This window comes from Arachis ipaensis, chromosome B10 (assembly GCF_059453495.1).
Source record: "Arachis ipaensis isolate K30076 ecotype BB chromosome B10, ASM5945349v1, whole genome shotgun sequence".
Taxonomy (NCBI): domain Eukaryota; kingdom Viridiplantae; phylum Streptophyta; class Magnoliopsida; order Fabales; family Fabaceae; genus Arachis; species Arachis ipaensis.
This window is the reverse complement of record NC_142435.1, coordinates 34280366-34288065: the sequence shown is the minus strand read 5'-3', so window position 1 is coordinate 34288065 and position 7700 is coordinate 34280366. Positions and strand designations below refer to the sequence as shown.

The following is a 7700-nucleotide window of genomic DNA, read 5'->3' as shown; positions in this document are numbered from 1 at the left end:
CGAACTAAACCAGTTCTATACCAAGACAAATGAAGCAACAATTCCGTGCTTCACAAACCAACGCCGAGACAAACAAAAATGCCAAGCACAAACAGAATCAAATGACAAAATAAATCTAAAACTGTGTTGACTTTTCTTCCTGGTTTTTGTCTTTTCACTGATAAGATTTTTCAAATAATCTCTCATATAGTCATAAACATTTTCACTATACTAGGAAGACTAAAAAAAAATTGAATATGCCAAGGTGAAGAAGAAGACACTCAACGTGTTGTAAGTTGTTTTCTGAATATTTCTTCTTAGGTTTCTTCAAAAATAATTCATCTTCTTATATCAAAGCCCTAATTCTTTGCTAACCATTTTATCAAATTATTCTCCAAAAAAACTTGATACTTTCCTTTCTTTGGGCAGCTGCAAATCCCTTTCATTAACTCTTCAAATCTTGCTCTTAATGGTTGATTCTTTCCAATTCAAATCAGAATTAATACCAATCCCGAATATGAAATTTTATAGCACAATTGATGAGCGGATATTTTATACGCTTTTTGGGGTTAATTTCATATGGTTTTGAGTATGTTCTAGTTAGTTTTTAGTTTATTTCCATTAGTTTTTAGGAAAAATTCATATTTCTGGACTTTACTATGAGTTGTGTGTTTTTCTGTAATTTCAGGTATTTTTCTGGCTGAAATTGAAGGAGCTGAGCAAAAATCTGATTCAGGCTGAAAAAGGACTGCTGATGCTGTTGGATTCTGACCTCCCTGCACTCAAAGTGGATTTTCTGGAGATACAGAACTTGAAATGGCATGCTTCCAATTGCGTTGGAAAGTAGACATCCAGGGCTTTCCAGAAATATATAATAGTCCATACTTTGCACAAGGAAAGATGACGTAAACTGGCATTCAACGCCAGTCCTCTGCCCAATTCTGGCGTCCAGCGCCAGAAAAGGATCAAAAGCTGGAGTTGAACGCCCAAACTGGCATAAAAACTGGCGTTCAACTCCACAAATGGCCTCTGCACGTGAATTGCTTAAGTCTCAGCCCCAGCACACACCAAGTGGGCCCCAGCACACACCAAGTGGGCCCCAGAAGTGGATCTCTGCATCATCCATCATAGTTTATCCAATTTTTGTAAACCTAGGCTACTAGTTTAGTATTTAAACAACTTTTAGAGACTTATTTTGTACCTCATGACATTTCAGATCTAAACTTTGTATTCTCTGACGGCATGAGTCTCTAAACCCCATTGTTGGGGGTGAGGAGCTCTGCTGTGTCTCGATGAATTAATGCAAGTATTTCTGTTTTCCATTCAAACACGCTTGTTCCTATCTAAGATGTTCATTCGCGCTTAACTGTGATGAAGGTGATGATCTGTGACATTCATCACCTTCCTCAACCCACGAACGTGTGCCTGACAACCACCTCCGTTCTATATCCGATTGAATGAGTATCTCTTAGATTCCTTAATCAGAATCTCCGTGGTATAAGCTAGAACTGATGGCGGCATTCATGAGAATCCGGAAAGTCTAAACCTTGTCTGTGGTATTCCGAGTAGGATTCAAGGATTGAATGACTGTGACGAGCTTCAAACTCCTGAAGGCTGGGCGTTAGTGACAGACGCAAAAGGATAGTAAATCCTATTCCAACCGGATCGAGAACCAACCGGTGATTAGCCGTGCTGTGACAGAGCGCGTGAGCGTAGTTTTCACTGGAAGGATGGAAGGTAGCCATTGACAACGGTGATCCACCAACACACAGCTTGCCATAGGAGGACGTGCGTGCGTGAACAAGAAGACAGAGGAAAGCAGAGATTCAGAAGACAAAGCATCTCCAAAACTCCAACATATTCTCCATTACTGCATAACAAGTAACCTTTAATCCACGCTCTATTGTTTATTCGCAATTCAACTGATAAACATAATTGACTTCCTGACTAAGATTTACAAGATAACCATAGATTGCTTCAAACCAACAATCTCCGTGGGATTCGACCCTTACTCACGTGAGGTATTACTTGGACGACCCAGTGCACTTGCTGGTTAGTGGTACGCGTTGTGAAAAGTGTGATTCACAATTCGTGCACCAACAATCAATCAAATCATAATTCTTTAATTGTTTAAATTAAAGTAATGTTTGTCATCATAATAAATTGTAAAATCTCTTCTAGACTCAACAGCAATGAAATAACAATAGTTCAAAATAATTTAGGATCCTCAAAGGTTTCTGAACTAATATATAATAATTGTAATAAACTAATCATAGGTGTTGGCACTGGATTTTCCTCCGTCATGTCCAGTTTAGATAACAAATCACTAATATACTTAGTTTGAGAGAGATGTAATTGTCCTAGACTAGTTTTGTATACTTCTATTTGAAGAAAGTAATTTAACTCTCCAAGATCTTTTAGAGAGAAATTTTTATCGAGCTGTCTTATCATATAGGAAAGTTATCCCATGTGCCGGTCGAAAAGTGCGGAACATGAAATTCAGCGTACGATACATCAAGTAGCTCTCTTGAATTTTGTTTGTTAGTGAAGGGAAAAAAGTTTAATATAACCTTGAAAATGAATATGGAATGACGTTAATGACCGGCTGTAAATACACAAAAGGTGTGTGGCTTCTTAAAGGGTACTGGTAGAGCAACTTTGGAGGCTTAGGTCCTAACCGTTTGTGTGCCCAGTAACATAATTGTTGTAATACTTCTGTAGCACTAAAGTCAGAGATGGTGAAATAGAGTGAGGGGGGGTTCATGGTGGTCCAGTGGTGGGTTGTTGATATGTGAAGGACTCCATACGGTGCGTGTCTGTGGGTAGCGGTGTGCAGGCTAAAGTTGGAGAAATTGGAACAACGAGGAACATGTGTTGAAGAAAGAATGGCAGATTTGAGGGAAGGCGGCATTAGGTTGCTGGTTAAAGTGGAGGTAAGTAATCTCTTGCCTAGATTCTGCTCACCAAGTTTGAGAATTTGCGTAGTATATGGCGGGACTTGTTGGGCAAATGTGTGGGGGGATGGGTGCATGAGTGTGAGTAGTGTAAATGGTTTGGGTTTGGTGTTTTGGTTGGTGGTTTATCTTTGGAAGCATGAAGTCTTTATTTAAAAATAAAGATGAGGTTGATTGTTTGACACTGTAATTTGGTCATAATGATAATGGCAGCATATGATGTTTCTTAGTAACTGTGTTGCGTAGCCTTAGGTGGCGGTACTTGAGGATAGTTTTTGTTTATGGATTATTGAGTTAGGATTGAAGTTGCTTATGTAAGGTTATTTGTAGTGTGAGTGTGGAAGAGAGTGATTTTTAGTTTATGTTTGGCACCTTTAAGTTGGGAGTCTCGGCAGTGGTGTTACTTACGTGGTATGTCGATGTTCTTCTTTGCGGTCGGATACTGACAATATGCTTTGTGGGTTTGCTGCAGTTTTGGTGAAGCGTTTTACGAGTAATAGATTTCTTGGGGAAGTTGTATTAGCAGAGGCAGAGCGATTTTATGTTGCAATGTCTTCTTGTAGCAAAAACGATCCCTGGACTGGATGCTTGTGGGGAAGAGAATTTTGACGGCTTTGGGGATACCAGAGATATCGATGTAATGAGATGGATGGGATTGGTGTATATTTTGCTGGGTTTTCCTTGAGTTGTAATTTAACATTGTGAGCGAAAACCATAACTGATGAGCCTTTATCTTGCTGGAATCACTGTTGGACATTGGGATAGAAACAGAAAAAGAAGAGTTGGGGGAAGAATCACCCAATGAAGAGCACTGTGAGCAGAACGGCAGTGCTGAACATGTAGTGTTTGGTCGTGCACATATATTGGAGCTGGAGTTTGCTAACTCGGATGAGGCGTGTCGTTTTTATGAGCCATATAGTCAAGCAAAGGATTTTGCCATGCGATATGGGAAGAAACTGAAGAATAGGAAGGGTGAAATCGTGTGATTCACGTATTTGTGCAACAGAGAAGGATTCAGAGATAGAAAATGGCTTGAGATGCAGGATTGGAAGAGGGAGCATAAGGTTGTTACCCGCTGTGGATGTCAGGCAGAGATGAGGATAAAGCGAAAAGCCGAAAGTAGCAATTGGTATGTGTGTCGTTTTGTTGATGAGCATAACCACGAACTTCTCCCGGCAAAGTTTGTGTCATACTTGCCAGCATATAGGAAAATATCAGATGTTGATAGAGCCCACATAGACAGTTTGAGGTAGGTTGGAATTTCAATTCCCAAAATTTACGAGTCTATTGCTGCCCAGGCTGGGGGTTTTAACCTAGTTCCGTTCACAAAGAGAGATATGTATAATGTGGTTAGGCGGCAACGTGCAATGCAAAGCGGTGATGTGAATGCCGTGTTACAATATTTCAATGTATGTGCAAGGAGAGATGGTAATATGTATTGGCGGTACCAGGTTGGGGCTGAGCAAAATATGTGTGATCTGTTTTGGAGCGACGGGCGTAGTCAGGATGATTACAAGATATTTGGTGATGTTTTGGCGTTTGATGCGACCTACGGGCGAAACAAGTACAATCTGCCGGTGATAGTATTCTCCGGGGTGAACCACCATAACCAGACCTGTGTCTTTGGCGCAGCCATGGTGTCTTTGGAAACACAAGCGTCGTATGTGTGGGTATTGAGCAAGTTTTTAGAGTTCATAGGGGGGGGGGGAGCACATGAGGCAGTCATCGTTGATGGGGACAGGTCAATACGGTTTGCCATTCAGGAAGTATTTCTAGAAGCTCATCACAGGCTCTGTGCGTGAAACCTACTAAAAAATGCAACTGTGAATGTCTGCAAGCCTCGATTCACAACTCTGCTTAGAAATTGCATGCTTGCCGATGTGGAGGTGGAGGAGTTTGAGAGGCAATGGGAGGCAATGATGGATGAGTGTCTTGTTAGGGAAGTAGAGTGGGTAAAGGATTTATACACGAATAAGATAGCATGGGCTACCGCTTACATACGTGGTTGCTTTTATGATGGCCTGAGGACGACATCACGATGTGAGTCACTGCATGCAAAGATGGGGAGGTTTGTGGAGAGGTGATACAGAATATTGGATTTCGTGATGAACTTCCAACGGTATGTGGATTTCCTGAGAGATAATGAGGAAGAGCTTGACTTCAGGTCGTTGTACAAGAGCCCAGTTCTTCAAACTCAGTTCCTGGAGCTAGAGAAGTCTGGTGCACTAAACTACACGAGGGAAATATTTTTGTGTTTTAGAGAGGTACTAAAAAGAAGTGTTCGGGTTACTATCGTGGAGTGCAATAAATTGGAGGATCGGACAGTTTATGTGACATAAAAGTATCGCAGGCCGCTATTCAGGTGGACTGTTGGTCACCACTTTAGGATGGATTCCTTTTTTTGTAGTTGTATGAGGATAGAGTCGTTTGGACTACCTTGCGTTCACATACTTGCAATGTTGGTTCAGTTAGACGTAGGTTCTCTTCTAGAAAGCCTGGTGTTGCAACGCTGGTCGAAGACGGCCAAAGTTGAGCTCGAGGGCCCTTCCATCATGAATGAAGAGGGTGAAGCGAATGAGATATATAGGAGCCGCATGGGTGCTTTCCTACAACATTGTAAGCGGTTGGCAAGAGTTGTGTGTGTGCGAGAAAATGATTTCAAGATTTGCTTGGATAGGATAGTTGAGGAAACTAATATGTTGGAAATGAAGAATGGTGTTGGGACCACTGCCCAACGGACTGCCGCTGGTGCCCAAGATGGAGTGGGTGATCCTGTTGCGGTTTGGACTAAGGAAACATGGTGTGCACAAGAGCCTTTTGGTTATAGGGGAATAAAAAGGTGCAAGTGCAGCAACTGTGGAGTAGTGGCCCATCGTTGAACCCGTTGCCCGAGTGGTTCGTGCAGCCAGCCGCTGTGTACCCAGGACCTGGCTGAAGCCGCTGTACCCCGGGATGATTCACAGAACCGTGGCACGGTACATATAAATAAATGAATTTTTTACCTGCAAAAGTTTGTCTGTTAAGTTGTGTTGTATGCAAGTGAAAGGGCTTTTGCCTCTATGATGCGGCTTGTCACGTGTTGGGGTGTAACAGGAAATTTACATGGGTGCTAATGTTGTATAGCCTCTGATTTAATAATTAGTTGCAAAAAACTTAGTTGAGTTTTTTGTGTGATTAAATTACGAAATCAGTTGAAAAGGCTTGTGTTAACCTGGCAAATTTGGCTTTCTTGATGAATTAATCAGGGGGTTTGTCAAATAACTAAATGAGACTGACTCGTTTGACATGCTTGTACTAATGTTGAGATTTACTGATGAACTTTGCAAAATGTTTGCAAAATCCACATAGGATGTGGTATGAGATAGCCTTTAGAATAATACTGTTCTCTAATAGAGGCTTGTATGTATGCATGAACAGGTTAGGGTCTCCAAGCCTAAACCTTTTTGTTCCACATAATGTGCATTGTATGCATTCAATCAATATGATTCGAAACGTTTGAGTTATACTTCTTCCTGGCATTATATTCTTTAGATTAATTAAGTTTTTAATGAAATAGAGGTAATAATATATTTTGTGTACTTTCTCATCTTTCAAAGTGTCCTATAATGAAATTCTTTTGTACCTTCTTTGTTACATAAAAAAAATTCAGTCAAGGGAATGAATTGTTAGAATACATCAATTTTTAGTGTATCACTTTATCCAAGTTGAGAGTTAGTTTGAACTGGAACTAGTGTAGGTTTTGGATTTCAAGCTTAAGACCATAAACAAAAGTCAACAATAGACTCCAATGAATGGTCGTCACAAAAATTTGTACAAGTCAAAATCTAGAAATCTTGTTTAAAAGGTGAAATGCCTTTTTTTTAATAACAAAAGAAGATATTCTAAATTTGACTTGTAGTAGATGAAATTGTGTGGGAATAAAAAATTTTGTAGTCAACTTAAGATTTTTCATGTCAGATATATTTACCAAGCGGCCTGCTGAAAAGTTATTAGTTTCAATGAATTGTGATAGCTTTTAGACTCCTCACACGAACATGTTAGTGAAGATATTAACACTATATAATTTTGAATAATTTAGTCAAATATATCACTTTGCATAATGAATTTTAGATATTCTCTTTATATGAAACCATATTTACACGTATGACATGCATGTACTAATGTTGAGATTTATTGATGAAGTGTCTTTGATTTGCATGTCTTTGTTAGGTGTCCGGAAACGACAACCAAAGCAATAGTGGTAGGAAGACTGTGCATGTAAGTTCAACCCTTTTGCACGATCCGTGATGTGTAGCATGACAAGTGCATGTGGTTGTGGTTTAGGCTATTATAGTCTGTGTGGCCAGCAATTAGTTGAGTCGGGATCGGTATTTGTCATTTTGTTTGTAGTTATTGTAAGTAGCATGATGAGTAAAGTGAGGGACTGTGGGGATGAACTGATATTGTGGACTATTTGCAACACCTAAACTACTTGAAATCTATCATGATTAATGTCGTATGGATGAAATTTGTCCCACATTTCAATTTCGTTTAGAGACAGCCTATATTGCTTAAAAAATTTTGACCCAACTATTAGAGGGGTAGTAAATAAAATACAACAATCAATTTCCCAGGGTCTTTACTGTATATGAATGTGTAGTTTCAAGACCTTTAAAAGAATGTTTTGTTCTGAATCTGTTGTAAGTGTTCAACATTGAATTTACTGGAAATGTGATTCACTTTGCAATTATCAAAGAGACATTCAGGAAATGGATGTGTAACAATTTA

The 7700-nt window shown here is 39.8% G+C and overlaps 1 pseudogene; it reads left to right on the top strand.

Annotated features, from left to right (window-relative positions):
• Nucleotides 1–3676: 3676 nt before the first annotated feature.
• On the top strand, nt 3677–7220 carry LOC148579653 (protein FAR1-RELATED SEQUENCE 5-like; annotated as a pseudogene).
• Nucleotides 7221–7700: the final 480 nt, after the last annotated feature.